At 43.5% G+C, this 17,401-nt stretch overlaps 1 long non-coding RNA gene across 1 annotated transcript in view; it reads right to left on the minus strand.

Moving 5' to 3' along the window:
* Nucleotides 1-4,348: 4,348 nt before the first annotated feature.
* LOC149449126 (uncharacterized) overlaps nt 4,349-17,401 on the minus strand; it is a 124,808-nt gene continuing 111,755 nt past the window's right edge. The window contains exon 3 of the long non-coding RNA XR_016315456.1: nt 4,349-4,915. This is a non-coding gene — a long non-coding RNA (uncharacterized LOC149449126). The remainder of the gene's footprint in view (nt 4,916-17,401) is intronic.

Genomic DNA, 17,401 nt, shown 5'->3' on the forward strand with positions numbered 1-17,401 from the left:
CTTTTTGGAGATGTCTCTACCAGCTTTGCACATCTAGAGAGGGACATTTTTGCCCATTCTTCTTTGCAAAATAACTCAAGCTCTGTCAGATTGGATGGAGAGCGTCTGTGAACAGCAATTTTCAAGTCTTGCCACAGATTCTTATTTGGATTTAGGTCTGAACTTTGACTGGGCCATTCTAACACATGAATATGCTTTGATCTAAACCATTCCATTGTAGCTCTGGCTTTATGTTTCAGGTCGTTGTCCTGCTGGAAGGTAAACCTCCACCCCAGTCTCAAGTCTTTTGCAGATTCTAACAGGTTTTCTTCTAAGATTGCCCTGTATTTGGCTCCATTTATCTTCCCATCAACTCTGACCAGCTTCCCTTTTCCTGCTGAAGAAAAGCATCCCCACATCATGATACTGCCACCACTATGTTTCACGGTGGGGATGGTGTGTTCTGGGTGATGTGCAGTGTTAGTTTTCCGCCACACATAGCGTTTTGCTTTTAGGCCAAAAAGTTCAATTTTGGTCTCATGACAAGAGCACCTTCTTCCACATGTTTGCTTTGTCCCCCACTTCTCACAAACTGCAAATAGGACTTCTTTTGGCTTTCTTCCAACAATGGCTTTCTTCTTGCCACTCTTCCATAACTGCCAAATTTGTTTAGTGCACAACTAATAGTTGTCCTGTGGACAGATTCTCCCGCCTGAGCTGTGGATCTCTGAAGCTCCTCCAGAGTTACCATGGGCCTCTTGGCTGCTTCTCTAATGCTCTCCTTGCCCGGCCTGTCAGTTTAGGTGGACGGCCATGTCTTGGTAGGTTTGCAGTAGTGCCATACTCTTTCCATTTTTGGATGATGGATTGAACAGTGCTTCGTGAGATGTTCAAAGCTTGGGATGTTTTTTTATAACCTAACCCTGCTTTAAACTTCTCCACAGCTTTATGCCTGACCTGTCTGGTGTGTTCCTTGGCCTTCATAATGCTGTTTGTTCACTAATGTTCTCTAACAAACCTCTGAGGGCTTCACAGAACAGCTGTATTTATACTGAGATTAAATTACACACAGGTGGACTCTATTTACTAATTAGGTAACTTCTGAAGGCAATTGGTTCCACTAGATTTTAGTTAGGGGTATTGGAGTAAAGGGGATTGAATACAAATGCACGCCACACTTTTCAGATATTTATTTGTAAAAAATGTTGAAAATCATGTATCATTTTCCTTCCACTTCAAAATTATGTGCCACTTTGTGTTGGTCTATTACATAAAATCCCAATAAAATACATATATGTTTTTGGTTGTAACAGGACAAAATGTGGGAAATTTCAAGGGGTATGAATACTTTTTTAAGGCACTGTAATACCAATTTATTTTTGTAAAATACAAAAGATGATGTTATGCTGAGTAAATTGTAACCCAACACAGGTAACAGGTTACCAGTGTAGAGGTACATAGGAGGTCTAGTGCTAGAAGTATTGCTCTTGCTCTGACATTTACAGTGATACCTCACAAGTGTGGTGCGATCGCCATTTACATGTGCGTGGGACCTACATGCACGTTTGCCTTTCCATGTGAGCATGGGGGGATAGGGCGCTTTAAAAAATATAAATATATTATTTATTTATTTCATTTAAATTTGTTTTTTAATCACTATACCTCTAAATTTTTTAAATCAATATTATTGCTATCACAAGGGATGAACAACATCCCTTGTGATAGCATGGACCATGACAGGTCCTCTTTATGGAGATATCTGGGGTTTATTAGACCAGATAGCTCTCCTCTGGCCTCCAAAGCAGCTGATCAAATCAAGACTTGTTTGATCGGCTGCTTTACAAGCTGGTATACATACATCGGTATAGAGATGGGTAAAGTATATGTGTAGTCAAAACTTTTTTTAAAGCCGAACTCCAGCCAATAATACCTAGATAACAATGAATAGCCAATTAAAAGATAGGATAACAAAACCAGCTCTTACTGCAATATTTCCTATTAATTCAGATGTGTCCTACGCAGTACTTTTTCTTTTCCGACGCTTCCTCTTTCATCTGATGGCCAGCAGCAGTTGGCACACTACCTCTGAGCCAAGGTTGTCCTATACCCAACCCAACCTGTATTTGGACAGTAAAAGGAGAAGCAGCATGGCCATAAGCTCAGTTCTCTGTCACTCTGATCTCCCCACCTATCAGCATGCTTCTCCTCAGCACACGGATTGATTGGCTCCAAGTACTGCTTCTTCCTGTCATTCTCCAGTCCTGCTGTACAGAGACAGCAAAAGACTAATACTGGGTCAAATTTAGGTACTAATATGCAAATTTTAAAGTGTATTTCAACTTTTGCAGGCACATTTAAAACCCACCCGTGTGTGTTGTGTATTCCCATTCACACAGCATACCTAAAAATAATTGAAAAATATTTCTAGTGTGGAGCAGGTTTATATATAGGACTCACGAGACAGCTTGACATTGTTCAGAATAGCTTGCAATGTACAATTTGGGGACAGATGTAAAAGTCCATTTACATACATTGTAGCATCCTTTGCTTTGTTTAACCCTTTGTTAGGACAGTGTGCACAACTAGCTTACAACTGAAAATGAAGATCTGCCAGCACAGTACAGACAGGGTTAATTGTGGTATACATAACTCCCTAGTCCCTTTCCTAACATTCCATTGAAGGGAAAAGCTTAGTTCGATTTTTAAGCAAGTAAAAAGGTAGGCAACATTTTAACACATTTTTTTTAATTATGTGTAGCGCTACCCCCTTGAGAGCCTCTAGTATTTTCTGCTTGGCCAGGCAACACACATTTTCCCATTTCCATTCAGAGTCAGTAACAAGTCCATGGGCTTGTCTTTTGTTGTTTTATTTAGAGGTAAAAAAATGTGGATAGGGTCTAGGGGTACTGTATATGGGATGCCAAATTTGACTTGAAACCAATACTCTGAGGACAAACTTCCTAAATTCTGTACAAAAATGATGGATCTTGAACTTTCTACTCAGCTGTCAGCTTCCTTCTCCCATCCTTCTGACCTCCAGCCTGGAGGCAGAACCCTTCTTTTTCGAGGTCCCTTTCCAGGCTACACAGCAGCACACCTCAGCACTCCATTGTCCACCCGATTCCCATGCCAGCCAGACTCCCTCATATTTATGGGCCCCCTGCCTGAGATTAGTCAGACTCCCATGCATATGCTGATCAGCACCTTCTGACCTCCACCCACTAGCTTCTAGAAACTTCTCTAAGCTTCCAGAACCAGTGGGAGGTAACTGACTAGTAGAGCCCTCCAGCCTCACCTCACACTGAACCCACTGACTCACCCAGGCTTCTAATAAGCCTCTAACTACATTACCAACGATGTACACAAGAGGGTGCTATGTAAATGGAACTATGTAACAAATATACAGACATACAGAGTGCATTTTGGATAAAGTAGGGCAGTACCAAATCTGCTGTTGTCTTTTTTTTTTTTGCTGTCTGTCCCATTGGGAGTTTTCCCTTTAACTCTTATCCCAGAGACATTACACAAAGTAAGAGGAAACCTTTACAAAGTAAGGGGAGTTTCCCCCTTAGACAGTTATCATGGGAACAGGCGTCTCAATTGGAAGATTTATTTTCCCCTCTTTTTCTGGTGACAACTATAAAACCAGGACAAACCGAGAATGTGAACACAGCCAGTGGTTGTTGTTTTTTTTACTAAGCTATCCAAAACATAAAACACGTTTTTTTGACTGTAAATACACGTTTAAGCTTATCTCCAAGCAATTTTTTAAATATAAATGGGCCCCAGGCAGGGTAAAACACAAAAATGCAGTACTTCTTTTTGCCACAAGATGTCTCAGTCTTCCATGTGAAGGACATCCAGGTTCATTCAAGGTAGAAGACTGAGGACATACTGTGAGTGAATGGACATAATGACCTTGTCTTCCTAAGGCTGTATTCACACTTGAGCAATTTGTAGCTTGAAGCCCGAATCTCCAAAACGCTTGAGGAGAAAAAAAATAAGTTATTCTCAGTGAAGATGGTTCACATCTCCACTCCAAGTCACCTGAAATCAAACACTTAAGCAAGTTCTGGAGCTTTGAGCGTTTTTCTTTACATAGAAATGAATGGAAACATGCGTGTTTGTGCATATTCATGCGTTTTGAAAATAACAATAGTAATAATATATGAATAAATACATTTAAAATAAATACACAAATAAAAACAATCATAAATAATAAATGAATAATATTAATAATATTCTCTATAAAAATAATAATGAATCACTAAGTTTATCCTACAAACCATGAACAAAAATTAAATAAATATGAATAATAATAATAATAGTGATAATAATAAATAAACACCCAAAGCCAAACAAAAAAAAGTAATACTAATAATGTTTATTTATTTATTTTATGTTAGTGTGTTTATTTATTTATTTTATTATTAAATAGGAAAAAAAGGAAAACAATTTGCTTTATACACTTAGGACACTTTATCCAGCAGGGTGACCAGGAAGGCTCTTGACCTTTCCCTTGATTTATCCCATATCAAACTTCAGTATGAGACGTATATGCTTCTGTTTTGAGACATCTTGTTAATGTGAATTGGTGGTTCACAGAATCAAGTTGCAGGACAGGAAGGTGTCCGTGGGTGTCGTACTCTTAGCTCCAGCAGATGTTCCCCAACATTCCCATTCAAGCTTTGAGTGGTCAGTTACAGACATCAGTTTAAGCGTCCCTCTGAGTGACACTAATTGGCATACCGTCTGACAGTGGAGAATCGCGTGGCAGGGGCGAGCAGAGAGCTATGCTTTTATATGATATCCTGTGAGGAGCCCAGCACACATATTATTTATTAACAGCTTCATCAGTCCAGCTGTTACCGGACTTATGGTATGAACAGGAACGTTGGTTCTCTACTGCAGTCTGGGTTTACTTTGAAGGCTTCCGCTAAAATAAATGGAACAGGAGACAAATGAAATGAGCGTTTGCACCCGTTTATTGGGTTTAGGATCGGTATTAGGAATTTCAAAAATTGACACAGTGATCAGCAGAAACAGTCATGATCTGGGCTTTATCAAGACTCTCTGTATCCAAAAGCCAATTTTTTTTGTTTTGGATAGAGTATGGAAGGGTTTTACCACTTACCTACCGGGCACCTTTACCCTCTTCCTGCCCAGGCCAGCTTTCTGCTTTCAGCGTCGTTGCACTTGAATGACAACTGCGCAGTCAAGCAAAACTGTACCCATAAAAAAATTTGTGTCTTTTTTTTCACGCAAATAGAGCTTTCCTTTGGTGGTATTTAATCACCACTGAGTTTTTTATTGTATGCTAAATAAACGAAAAAAGATTGAAACTTTTGTAAAAAAAGTTTTTCTTCGTTCCTGTTATAAAATTTTGTAAATACTCAACCTTTCTTCATAAACTTCTGCTACATTTACTTTGTCAAAATAACCCAAATTAGTGTATATTTTTTAGTCTGTAGGAAAGTTATAGAGTCCACAAACTATGGTATATATATATATCTGACAGTCGATCAATCCTGATGTACTGATGACTCATTTCTTGAGGCCTGAAAATGCCAGGACAGTACAAGTACCCCCAATTGACTCATTTTTGGAAAATAGACAGTCCAAGGTATTTAGTAAGAGGCATGGCAAGTTTTTTTTAAACTTGTCATTTTTTTGTCACACATTTTTGGAAAATTGTGTTTTTTTTCATGCTGGTTAGGTTAATTGGCTCCTGTCTAAATTGGCCATAATATGTGTGTGCGTACATATTTTCATGTGGGATAGGGACTTAAAGCGGACTTCCAGTCGTTTTTGTGTTTATTAAAAGTCAGAAACTACAAAAACTGTAGCTGATGACTTTTAATAAACACACACTTACCTGTCCCAGGGTCCAGCTTTTCCCCTGCCGCCGACATCTCAACTATGGGCATCCGGCTTTGACAGCGTGTGGCTTCACAGCCAGGTGCCCCCACGCATGCGCAGGTTGTGCTGCACCTTATGAATGGACCGGCAGTCTTCGGGGACCTTTGAAGTGTCCCAGAAGACTGCGGGAGGAAGGAGGGGGGCTGAACTTCAGCCTCAGTTCACCGCGGTAAACTGAGCTGGAAGTGGGAGCGGGTACCTGTCAAAACTAGGTTCCCCCCCGAAAAAAAAGTGCCAAATGTAGCAGTGTGGGGGTGGGGGGGGGGGTGAGGTAGACAAGCAGAGCTTCCACTTTCGGGTGAAACTCTGCTTTAATGTATTTATAAAGCTCAGACATGAGATATGAACCAAGCATATCCAATTATAGTGTGAACTTGTCTCAATCCAGAGCACTGTGTCATTATTCTCTGCTGTTGCATTCCTCTGCTATTAGTATGAATCACTGCTGACACATTTTCCTTACATCAAGAGAAAAAGGTGACAGGGGAGGTTAGCTCCAGCACACACCCTGTGATTGACAGCCTCAGCTCTGCTCCTGTGAGCTGTGTGAAGGGGGGTGTGTCCCTTCCCTCCAATCAGCTCTCACAGCTTACTTCACTGAGCTCTACATAGTGTAACTTTAGCTCTCCGCCCACTGCTTTTTGGAAGCTCAGACAAGCATTTTAAATTCTGAACTTTGAATGGATGTAAAGGAGAGAATACTGCAGATAGACAGATACAATTTATGTAGGAGGATTTTTTTAATCTCTGTGTATAACCTGTGGCCAGTCACTTCACTGGGTATATGTAAGCGTTTGCAACCACTTTAAAGCAGAACTAAAGCCTACAATACTTACTCCTGCTTTAATGGTCCAACATCCACGAGGCCCCTTCCCGTCTTTTACCAGGTGCCAGGTCTTTGAATGTCTTGATTGGCCAGCGTGAGATAACATATCAAGTAAATAGGAAAATGTGCATATATATATTTAATATTTACCTGTTGAGCTGCTGTGCTAAAAAATAGAACTAAATATTCTTCTATCCTGGTCCACAGACTGCCTAAAAAAACAGTATGCTTTGCAAACAGAATGTAATGGAAGCAATCTACGTAATTGTTTATTTGTAAAATAAAAATGCAATGCAAATAATTAAAATACAATTTGAAACATAATCATATAAACTTAAAAAAGCAAAGCCCATTATATGTTCTCTTTAGATGGAGGAAATATAAATACATTTAAAGATGTAGCAGAATCTGGCACAGTATTTCCATGAATCTTAATGTAGAGCGTGTTTTCAGAAATAAATGTTAGGGAAAGATCTGTTGATGGTTTAGAGACAGATGGCAATGCTGAAAATAAATACCTGCATGAACTGCTGAGATTAAACAAAGGAAGTGGGAAAGGAAGACGAGGAAGATGTATGCGTGAGCGGGGGAAATTCGGAGGCAGCTAGTATATGGCATTGTTTACTTTTTTATCATTGTACAATACTAACAAGTGCCAATCTTACAAAAATAATGAAATGAAGACAAGAAGTCGCCATGGAATTCACCTTCAGTTGTTGAAGTGAAGTGGACTTGTCCTTGTGGTCTCTGCAGCTGTGAATACAAACATCTAAAGCAGCCCATATATCAGTAATTTTTTTAGCCGATTGAATGAAAAAGAATGACTCGATTCCCCTATCCACACATTTAAGGTGGAGTTGGAGTTGGCATTACTTGTTAGAAGTGAATCCTGCAGATAACAGAGAAATGAGGCAACAGACAGAAATGACACTCAGTGCTTTGGATTGAGGCAAGTACACACTTTCAAAGGATATGCTTTGTTCATTTTTCATTGCAGAGAATTACAACCACTTTAAGGCTAGGTTCACATCTGTGCGGGTGGTGCCACTGCGAATCCACACAAAAATCCGTGCAACCGCACCATCCACACAGAAGAATGTGGACCCGCGGGCGGGTGCCATTAATTCTAATGGCACGCCGGCCACACTGGAAATCACAACTGTACTGGGAACCAAGGGTTCCCGTGCGGGCTGCGTTTTCAGAAGAAGTGCAGGGACTTCTTCCCTGCGTGTCCCGGGGCACGGGAGTCCATTCAAATGAATGGGCTTTCGTTCTCGTGCAAAACGCGGCCCGCAGGAACACGGATATGTGAACCAGGGGTAAAGGAGAAGTACAGCCAAAGCTCTTTTGGCTGTAGTTCTCCTGTGGATCAGAGGAGCGCAGTTTGTTCTGCATTCCTGTGACCCGTTTTCAGCTGACAGCAAGGCTGAAGCCCGCAGTCGGCCGACGTCACCAAGCTGGTCTAGGCTGGGGAAAGATCCTGACTTAAAAGGGGTTATTAAGGCTGAAGGTTTTTTACCTCCATGTATTCTATGCATGAAGGTAAAAAACCTTCTGTGTGCAGCAGCTCCCCCAGCCCCCTCAATACTTATCTGAGCCTCATTGCAATTCAGTGATGTGAATGACAGCCTTGGCTGTCCCGGGTCTCTGCCTCCCCATTGGCTGAGACAGCAAGCGGGAGCCAATCACAGCTAGTCACTCAATGAGGAGAGAGAAAGGGCAGGGCCAAGCAGCGGCTCCATGTGTGAATGGACACACAGAGCAGCAGGTGTCCCCATAGCAAGCTGCTTGCTGTGGGGGCACCCGACAGACAGGAGGAGCCAGTAGAGCCTGCGGGGGACCCGAGAAGAGGAGGATCCAGGCTGCTCTGTGCAAAATCACTGCACACAGCAGGTAAGTATACTGTAGATATGTTTGTTATTTTACAAAAAATAAAAATGAACTTTTAGAATCGCTTTAAAGTTGGGATCCACCCCAGAGTCTGGAGCGACACCTGGCACAGCCATCTCAGTGAGCTGCTGAGAGCCTGAGCCACCCGCTTAGGCTCTCACTGGGGGCAGAGCACTGGGGGCAGAGCAGACAGTCAGCGGTCATGTGATCACTGAGTTCTCACACAGCCAGCGTGGGACAGATGCAGCATCGGAGCGATGCTACATCCACTTAGGTAAGTATAATTGGGGAAAAACAAAAAAGCCAATATTTCTTATTTAAGTTACACCAATATAATTTTGGCCAAACTTTTTAGTTTTAGGAAAGTGCATTCCATTTTATAATAATTGGTAGGGTTAAATTGACAATCATTTTCGACAATACTGACAAGAAAATTCAAAGTAGCAGGATGGAATTTTTTTGTCTAATGTACAAATTTCTAACAGTTTATGGGGTTTTTGTTTGGAAAAGTTCATTTGTTGTGACATTTATCGAGTCATCAAATGTACTTAAAAATCTTCATGCAAATGTTTATACGAATGTTGCTTAAAGTCTTCTAATGCAGTGTTTCTCAACCTCTTTTCAGTCTAGGCACCCCTTAAAAATATGGACAATCTCAAGCTACCCTTTAACACTATGGATAGCCTCAAGGCACCCCATTCTAAAATGTAAAAAACGATTCTAATAGTTGTATAAAAAGCATCAACATCCACACATGTAGGACACCCAACATTAGAGGGGATTTATTCTTCCAAATCAAATACAGTTTTGCACACTGGTACTGACTAGTATTCCAATGTTTCTCTTCTCCCTCAGTTTTTTATCCATCACTGAGCTAATGTGACCCCAGCACTGATGGAGAGGGGCAGAAGAGGGCAAACTGAGATGCCATGCAGATGACTGACATCCTCCTTATCAACTGATGATGTCATTGGTTGTTGGGATGCTGGTGGCTAGAAGGTTGTAATGGTGCATAATGAAAACCTGTGGCTTTGTGTAACTAAAAGGCAGATTTGACCCACCGTCTGGCTTGTATACAAGTTTTGGGCAATTTTTAGTCATTTTGTCAAGGCACCCCTGAAGAAACCTCAAGGCACCCCAGGGTGCAACCCTGGTTGAAAAAGGTTGAAAAATGATGAACTCTTTCCCTTTATTCTTCACCATGCAGGCTCTAGCTGTGAAGAAATTTTAAACAATACTGATATTATAATGAAAAACATGCACTATGAAGCCACCATGCCAGTGGCTCCATAGGACGCTGCAAGAGAAAGGAGCCACCCTGAAACAGGAGACCTGTGGCAGCAGTCATGGGACCAGCTTAAACTGGAACATAGGCAAGGATTATTCCTTTCACTGCCAGGCAGGGCCATCTTTAACCACTTACCTACCAGGCACTTTTACACCCTTCCTGCCCAGGCCAATATTCAGCTTTCAGCGCTGTCGCACTTTGAATGACAATTGCACAGTCATGCAACATTGTACCCATATGAAATTTTTATCATTTTCTTCACACAAATAGAGCTTTCTTCTGGTGGTATTTAATTGCTACTGGGTGTTTTATTTTTTGCGCTATAAACAAAGAAAATGCAAAAAATTTGAAAAAAACGTTTTTCTTTGTTTCTATTATAACATTTTGCAAACAGGTAAGTTTTCTCCTTCACTGATGTGCGTTGATGAGGCTGCACTGATAGGCAGCACTGATGGGCAGCACTGATAGGCAGCACTGATGGGCGGCACTGATGAGGTGGCATGGATAGGTGGCACTGATAGGCGGCACTGATTAGCTGGCACTGATGAGGTGGCATGGATAGGTGGCACTGATAGGCGGCACTGATTAGCTGGCACTGATTAGGTGGCAATGATATGTAACAATGATGGGCACTGATAGGCAGCACTGATAGGCGGCACTGATCGGCACTGATAGGCAGCACTGATGGACACTGATGGGTGGCACTGACTGGCAGCACTGATGGGTGGCACTGATGGGTGGCACTGATAGGGGGCACTGCTGGGCATAGGTGGGTGATACTATTAGACACTGCTGGATACAGGTGGGTGGCACTGTTGGGTATAGGTGGGTGGCACTGCTGGGCACTGGTCGGCAGCACTGGTGAGTGGCACTGCTGGGCACTGATCATCAGAGCACTGATGATCAGTGTCCTGATGATTGGTGTCGATCCGTCCTCTTGATAGTTGCCGGTTATCGTCAGTACTACACTGTGACAGCATGAGGAAAGTGCAGCCGATAACTGGCAACTGCATTTACCGGTGACCTGCTGTGTCATTGGACACAGCTGATCACATGGTAAAAGGACACTGTGATTGGTCTTTTTCCACATCTCGTTATCAGCTGTGCCCGTAGGACACAACGTTCATGGAGATCGCTGGGTGCGTGCCCCCGGGGGTGCACAGGAGGGCGCATTCTGGAAGGATGTCATATGACGCCCTCCCAGAACTGGACAAGTGTGCTGTAGCTGTCATTCGGCTATAGCGCTGTTGGCAAGTGGTTAAGGAGGGGCAAAAGGTGCAGCTACCCTGGGTCGAGTCATTGTTGCGGAGCCCAAAGCAGCTGCCCCATACTTGCCAACTGTACTGGTTTACATTCCCTTGTCCCTGGAAGTCTTTTTCCCAGGCTGTGTCTGATATCTCAGTGCTGTCACTTATGCTGCCCAGCTCTGTCCTATTGCCATGTACAGATGACTCATGTATGCAGACTGTGTCAGCATTCACATGGAAATAACAGTGGCATTTATATGTAAATAGCAACAGTAATGTGGTATTCATATGTATATTATGCTCCCCCCTGAGGTCTCAGCCACCAACACCTCTGCTGTTGGTTAGTGTAAATTCCCCCTTACATTGGTGGCCAGTGTAGAAATGTATTGGTTGTTGATGTAAAATCCCCCATTACATTGGATGTCAGTGTAAATTCCCCATTACGTTGGTGGCCAATGTAAATTTCCCTTACATTGGTGGTAAGTTCAGAATTGCCCTTACACTGGTGGTCGGTATAAATCTCCCTTACATTGGTCATCAGTTTTAACCCCCCAACATTGGTTGTTAGTGTAGCAATGTCACCTCCCATCCCCATCCAGCATTGCCATTGATCCCATCCATCCAAGTACTGCCATTGAGCCCACCCCCCCAAGCACTGTCAATCATCCCATCCCCCCCACCACTGCCACTGATCTCATAAATCCTCCCCCCAGTACTGCCACTCTTCACACCCTCCCGCCCAGCACTGCCATTGATCCCAGGAGTCCTAGGAGTTTTCTGTCTGTTGGTGAGATGATGTGAGATGATGTGCTGTAACCTTTAGCAACCAATCAGTGAGTGGTAAGGATGTGCAGTAACCTCTAGCAACCAATGGGGGAGCAGTAATGATGTACAGTAACCTCTAACAACCAATCAGTGAGTGTTAATAATGTGCAGTAACCTCTAGCAACCAACCAGTGACCAATAATGATGTGCAGTAACCTCTAGCAGCCAATCAGTGAGTGGTAAGGATGTGCAGAAACCTCTAGCAACCACTCAGAAATCATGTGCTGAAAGTTCTAGCAACTAATCAATGAGTTGTAATGTGTGCTGTAACCTCTAGCAACCAGTCAGTGGGCGGTAATGATATACTGTAACCTTCGGCAAACAATTGCAATTGCTGCCTGATCTGCTGCAGTAAACTGGTTTTGAGTTTAGCTGCTATTTATTGTATGTCTTAGAGCAGGTGGAGCACAAAATTTCACTGGGGGAAAGAAAATGTTTGCTCAGGGTCCAATCAATATTAAAAAATGGCCATGCTGCCAGGTCCGTACAGCATATGGACCTACAGTACTGCTTCCAGCTGGCCAGGTCCCTATGCTGTACAGACCTGCCATTCCTTCTTCTGCTAGAAGATCATGGTCACTTCAGTGATCATGAACTTGCGTCCGAACTGTTCAGCGGACTCTGCTGAACAAACCAATAACTCTGAGTAGGGGCTAACAAGTAAAATGTTACCCCCCCCCCGCCCATTCTCCACCCCCTGCTTCTCTGCCTCTGTCCCCTTGCTTCCTGCTGCCCTTCCACATCCCTACATAAAGATGCAAAAAACACCTGTGCAGGTGTACACGACCCTCCATGGGCCTACGTTTTAGTACTTCCCATGTGAACAAGGTCTTAGCAGGAATTTTGTAAGTTATGTTGTGTTTATCTGCACAAATAAGGACTTTAGTGGGTTTTTTTTAGTGAAAATAGTGATTTAATTACCATTTATTGATGCGAATGCACAAGATATATATATGTAAAGCGAGAGGGTAAATTGACGGCGCTTTATAAGCACCTGAAATAAAAATAAAGTTTCCGCAATTATTGTGGGACCTTGAAAATCAATAAAAATTCAAAATTTCAAAAATGGTCTGGCCACATGAGCTTAAAAGTGGATCACAGGACCTGGCAGCGAAAGGGTTAAAAGATAAAGACAATACATGCTCACTAAGTGATTAAATCAGCTGCTGAAAGTGCTTAAAAACTGAGAGTTTAATATCACTTTAAGTTCTGCCTTTTACTCTGAAGTAGAATGTCGATAAAGCTTTTGCATAGGTCAGACAAGCACTGACCAAGAACGAAAGAAGAAAAGGTCTAGAAAAGCCTAGTCTTTATTAATATTTTATTGAAATCATTCTCTTTCATGACACAGTCATCTGTATGCAGCAGAGCTGAAATAATTAATTGCTTTTTGCCTGCTAACTTTTAAATATTGGTTAAATTCTGCAGTGCTTAAAAAGTAATCAGTGGCGGAGGAAATTACATGGAATCTGCTTGGCCAGTTCCACTCCTATAATTCATAAATATAATTCTGAAATGAAAGGTTATTGAATTAGCAGCCTTTCCAGGCTTTAACGTTGGTGTTCTAAAAAATGAAAATTTGAATTTACATTAGGAGGCAAATAGCACAAGGGAGCCGCAATGGCAACTGATCAGGGAACAGGCTCAATTCAAGCGACGACACATGTTATTTGCCATAGAGATTGTTATTTTCAGCCATGTTATTTTTTTTCTATCAGTGATTTCCAAATCTCAGAATTTTGGCCAATATCAAGAATAATCATCACTATAGCTTCATGAATTGAGCCAAAATAATGTTATTTGCCAAACTCCACCTTTTTCATTTTAGCAAGTATTGTGTGTTAAAGTATATATAAAGGAAAAACTTGTTATATTAGTTTGTTGTGGGGAAACTGGGGTGATTCGTCCTCTGTATTTGCCTTGGGAACCATTGTTTCCAGTATAGAAAGTGGGGAGATATCCAAAATTTAAGATTTGTCATCAAAACAAGATGTAAGGGTAAATCCTCCAATGGAGACACTTGTCCCAGTGACCACTGTTTAAGAAGGGAATTCTCCCTTTAGGGAGAGATCCTCTAATTTACTGTAGTATCTCCAGGATAGGAAGTGAAGGGAAATCTCCCCAGCAGGACACAGGGAGGAAAAAAATAACCACATATGGGTCTTTACTCTTTACTACTCTATCCGAAGCTTGAAGAAAAAAAATAAGCTTTGCCTTTACATATACTTAATAGAAGCAAAAGAACAAATGAAGGCACAATATCAAAATGGTGGTATACAAAAAAATACAGCTTTTGGGGCCTAGATACAATATTTATTGCATTCAATGAATTGACTTTTTAAAATTTGATGCTTTCAAAATGATAAACACAGCTTGTGGTCAATACATACAGTATATATGCAGGTTCTGTTGTCTATATATGTAAATGTCAGAGATGCAAAACTGTTCAATGATGGCCACTAACGTCCATGACCATAGATATTTCTGTCTACATTGTGGGTTATCCTGGTAATCAATCTTCATTGAGTACTTCACAGAAAGTGATCACATCCCAACCATTGTCAGTGTTACAGTCAACATAACCTCTTTCAATCCCCGAATGAATGAGACTAATAAAACGGTTCTTGTTGAGAGCTTTATAACTTGGGGCCTTAGCTGACCTGGGTAGTTGCCTCACCATTAGATTAGTTTTGGACAAGCTGGCCACCCAGTAATCAACCAGAATCTTTATTTGTAGGCCATCCTGGTTTTCCTTTTGATCAACCTCCACTGAGAACTTCACAACAAAGTGATCACATCTCAACCATTGTCAATGTTACAGCCAGCATAACCACTTCCAACCCCCTAATGAATGAGACTAATATAACAATTCTTGTTGAAAGCTTGATGATTTGGGGCCTTAGATGACCTGGGTAATTGTCTCACCATTAGAGTAGTTTGGGTCAAGCTGGTCAACCAGAATATTTATTTCAGATTTGCTGTAGACCAGTGGTTCTCAACCTTTCTAATGCCGCGACCTCATGTTGTGGTGACCCCCAACCATAAAATTATTTTCGTTGCTACTTCATAACTGTAATTTTGCAGTGGGAGGAATAGTGCCTCATCATTGGTATCAGTGGGAGGAATAGTGCCCCATCATTGATATCAGTGGGAGGAATAGTGCCCCATCACTGATGTCAATGGGAGGAATAGTGCCCCATCATTGGTATCAGTGGTAGGATAAGTGCCCCCATCATTGGTGTCAGTGGTAGGAATAGTGCACCATCATTGGTGTCAGTGGTAGGAATAGTGCCCCATCATTAGTGTCAGTGGGAGGAATAGTGCCCCATCATTGGTGTCAGTGGGAGGAATAGTGCCCCATCGTTGGTGTCAGTGGGGGGAGGAATAGTGCCCCATCGTTGGTGTCAATGGGAGGAATAGTGCCCCATCATAGGTGTCAGTGGGGGGAATAGTGCCCCATCATTGGTGTCAGTGGGGGGAATAGTGCCCCATCATTGGTGTCAGTGGGGGGAATAGTGCCCCATCATTGGTGTCAGTGGGGGGAATAGTGCCCCATCATTGGTGTCAGTGGGGGGAATAGTGCCCCATCATTGGTGTCAGTGGGGGGAATAGTGCCCCATCATTGGTGTCAGTGGGAGGAATAGTGCCCCATCACTGGTGTCAGTGGGAGGAATAGTGTCCCATCACTGGTGTCAGTGGGAGGAATAGTGTCCCATCACTGGTGTCAGTGGGAGGAAAAGTGCCCCATCACTGGTGTCAGTGGGAGGAATAGTGCCCCATCACTGGTGTCAGTGGGAGGAATAGTGCCCCATCACTGGTGTCAGTGGGAGGAATAGTGCCCCATCATTGGTGTCAGTGGGGGGAATACGGCCCCATTATTGGTGTCAGTGGGAGGAATAGTGCCCCATCATTGGTGTCAGTGGGAGGAATAGTGCCCCATCATTGGTATCAGTGGGAGGAATAGTGCCCCCATCATTGGTGTCAGTGGGAGGAATAGTGCCCCATCGCTGGCATCAGGGGGAGCAATAGTGCCCCAACATTGGTGTCAGTGGGAGGAATAGTGCCCCATCGTTGGTATCAGAGGGAAGTATAGTGCCCCATCGTTGGTGTCAGTGGGAGGAATAGTGCCCCATCGTTGGTGTCAGTGGGAGGAATAGTGCCCCATCGTTGGTGTCAGTGGGAGGAATAGTGCCCCATCGTTGGTGTCAGTGGGAGGAATAGTGCCCCATCGTTGGTGTCAGTGGGGGGAGGAATAGTGCCCCATCGTTGGTGTCAATGGGAGGAATAGTGCCCCATCATAGGTGTCAGTGGGGGGAATAGTGCCCCATCATTGGTGTCAGTGGGGGGAATAGTGCCCCATCATTGGTGTCAGTGGGGGGAATAGTGCCCCATCATTGGTGTCAGTGGGGGGAATAGTGCCCCATCATTGGTGTCAGTGGGGGGAATAGTGCCCCATCATTGGTGTCAGTGGGGGGAATAGTGCCCCATCATTGGTGTCAGTGGGAGGAATAGTGCCCCATCGCTGGCATCAGGGGGAGCAATAGTGCCCCAACATTGGTGTCAGTGGGAGGAATAGTGCCCCATCGTTGGTATCAGAGGGAAGTATAGTGCCCCATCGTTGGTGTCAGTGGGAGGAATAGTGCCCCATCGTTGGTGTCAGTGGGAGGAATAGTGCCCCATCGTTGGTGTCAGTGGGAGGAATAGTGCCCCATCGTTGGTGTCAGTGGGAGGAATAGTGCCCCATCGTTGGTGTCAGTGGGGGGAGGAATAGTGCCCCATCATTGGTGTCAATGGGAGGAATAGTGCCCCATCATAGGTGTCAGTGGGGGGAATAGTGCCCCATCATTGGTGTCAGTGGGGGGAATAGTGCCCCATCATTGGTGTCAGTGGGGGGAATAGTGCCCCATCATTGGTGTCAGTGGGGGGAATAGTGCCCCATCATTAATGTCAGTGGGGGGAATAGTGCCCCATCATTGGTGTCAGTGGGAGGAATAGTGCCCCATCACTGGTGTCAGTGGGAGGAATAGTGTCCCATCACTGGTGTCAGTGGGAGGAATAGTGTCCCATCACTGGTGTCAGTGGGAGGAAAAGTGCCCCATCACTGGTGTCAGTGGGAGGAATAGTGCCCCATCACTGGTGTCAGTGGGAGGAATAGTGCCCCATCACTGGTGTCAGTGGGAGGAATAGTGCCCCATCACTGGTGTCAGTGGGAGGAATAGTGCCCCATCATTGGTGTCAGTGGGGGGAATACGGCCCCATTATTGGTGTCAGTGGGAGGAATAGTGCCCCATCATTGGTGTCAGTGGGAGGAATAGTGCCCCATCATTGGTATCAGTGGGAGGAATAGTGCCCCCATCATTGGTGTCAGTGGGAGGAATAGTGCCCCATCGCTGGCATCAGGGGGAGCAATAGTGCCCCAACATTGGT

This window comes from Staurois parvus, unplaced genomic scaffold (genome assembly GCF_062004578.1).
Source record: "Staurois parvus isolate SC_StPar_1 unplaced genomic scaffold, SC_StPar_1.0 ptg000636l, whole genome shotgun sequence".
NCBI classification, from domain to species: domain Eukaryota; kingdom Metazoa; phylum Chordata; class Amphibia; order Anura; family Ranidae; genus Staurois; species Staurois parvus.